Consider the following 2,199-nt stretch of genomic DNA (forward strand, 5'->3'; position numbering starts at 1 on the left):
CTCCTGCCGTCCGAGCTTCCCCCGCTGCTGCGGTCCCGCCCCGTTCCACCGTCCCCGCGGCTATGGGCCCCGCCGCCGCCGCGGCTCCGCCGGCCCCCGGCGTCGCGGTCCCCCCGGTCCCGCCTTCCCCCGCCGACACCGTGCTTCCCGGCCCCGCCCCCCCGCCCGCCCTCGGCATCGCGGTCCCCGCAGCCCAGCTCCCCTACGCCCCCTCCGTGCCGCCCGCGCCGCCTTGGTGCCCCGCGGGCTCCGCTTTCCCGGCGCCCGTGGGGCCGCCGGCCCCGCCGCCGCCGTGCAGCGACACCGATCTGTGCGGCGCGGGCCGATCCGAAATTCGCGCTGCCGTCCACCGCTCCCCCGTGCTGCCTTGCGGCGCTGACGTCATCCACGCATGCGCAGTCACCGCTTCTAGCGCCGATGCTCCTGCCGCCGCCGTCCCCGGGTCCCCCGTGCCACCCCCCCGTGCCAGCCTCTCAAACCGCGGAGGGGGAGAAAGAGAACGGGCACGGGACCCCGGCTCTACAACTGCTGACACCCGCGTCGCCTCTGCCACCGCCCGGCCCAGCCACTGTCCGCTCCCCGCCGTGCGTCTTCGCGTCCCCGCGTCCACCAGCGAAGCCGCCCGGCGCCGGCACACGGCCCCCGCCTGTCTCTGCCCCGCTGCTAACACCGGCACAATAAATAAACGGGAATCGGGGGAAAATCGGGAACTGGGGGAAAAGGCGGGCATCACGAAAATGGGAATTGGGGGGGAAAAATATCGGGAATGGGGAAAAAGAACCGGGAATAAAGAAAAACGGGGAATAGGGAAAAGCCCGGGAATCAGGAAAAGAAAAACCGAGAATCGGGGGGGGGGGGAAAAAACTGGAATAAAGAAAAAACTGGGTATCGGGAAAATCATGGGAATCGGGGGAAAAAACGGGAATAAAGAAAAAAACCCTGGAAATCGGGAAAAACAACCCGGGAAAGAAAACAACAAACCAGGAATAAAGAAAAAAAAGGGAATGGTGGGAGAAACGGAAATTGGGAAAAAAGGTACTGGGATCAAAGGGAACAGGGTCAAAGGTCCCGAGGGTGCTGAGCGCCTTCCAGAACGTGCAGGATGAGTGCCGAGGGTGCTGAGCACCCAGGGAAGGTGCTGAGCACCCTCGGGATGGTGCTGAGCAGCCTCGGGACTCATCCTGCACCCTCGCGATGGTGCTGAGCACCCTCGCGATGGTGCTGAGCACCCTCGGGATGGTGCTGAGCAACCTCGGGACTCATCCTGCACCCTCGGAATGGTGCTGAGCACCCTCGGGATGGTGCTGAGCACCCTCGGGATGGTGCTGAGCAACCTCGGGACTCATTCTGCACCCCCGCGATGGTGCTGAGCACCGCTGGGATGGTGCTGAGCAGCCTCGGGACTCATCCTGCACCCTCGCGATGGTGCTGAGCACCCTCGGGATGGTGCTGAGCACCCTCGGAATGGTGCTGAGCACCCTCGGGATGGTGCTGAGCAACCTCGGGACTCATCCTGCACCCTCGCGATGGTGCTGAGCACCCTCGGGATGGTGCTGAGCAACCTCGGGACTCATCCTGCTCCCTCGGGATGGTGCTGAGCACCCTCTGGATGGTGCTGAGCACCTTCGGAAAGGTGCTCAGCACCATGCCGAGGGTGCTCAGCACCATCCCGAGGGTGCAGGATGAGTGCCGAGGGTGCAGGATGAGTCCCAATGGTGCTGAGCACCATCCTGAGGGTGCTGAGCACCGTCAGGCGCTTGCTCAGCACCATGCCGAGGGTGCTCAGCACCATCCCGAGGGTGCAGGATGAGTGCCGAGGGTGCAGGATGAGTCCCAATGGTGCTGAGCACCATCCTGAGGGTGCTGACCACCGTCAGCCGCTTGCTCAGCACCATCCCGAGGGTGCTCAGCACCATCCCGAGGGTACAGGATGAGTGCCGAGGGTGCAGGATTAGTCCCAATGGTGCTGAGCACCATCCTGAGGGTGCTGAGCACCCTCAGGCCGTTGCTCAGCACCATCCCGAGGGTGCTCAGCACCATCCCGAGGGTGCAGGATGAGTCCCGAGGGTGCTCAGCACCATCCCGAGGGTGCTCAGCACCATCCCGAGGGTGCAGGATGAGTCCCGAGGCTGCTCAGCACCATCCCGAGGGTGCTCAGCACCATCGCGAGGGTGCAGGATCAGTCCCGAGACTGCTCAG

The sequence above is a fragment of the Pseudopodoces humilis genome, chromosome 30 (assembly GCF_049639895.1).
Source record: "Pseudopodoces humilis isolate 2021_Gansu_Grassland_sample_001 chromosome 30, ASM4963989v1, whole genome shotgun sequence".
NCBI classification, from domain to species: domain Eukaryota; kingdom Metazoa; phylum Chordata; class Aves; order Passeriformes; family Paridae; genus Pseudopodoces; species Pseudopodoces humilis.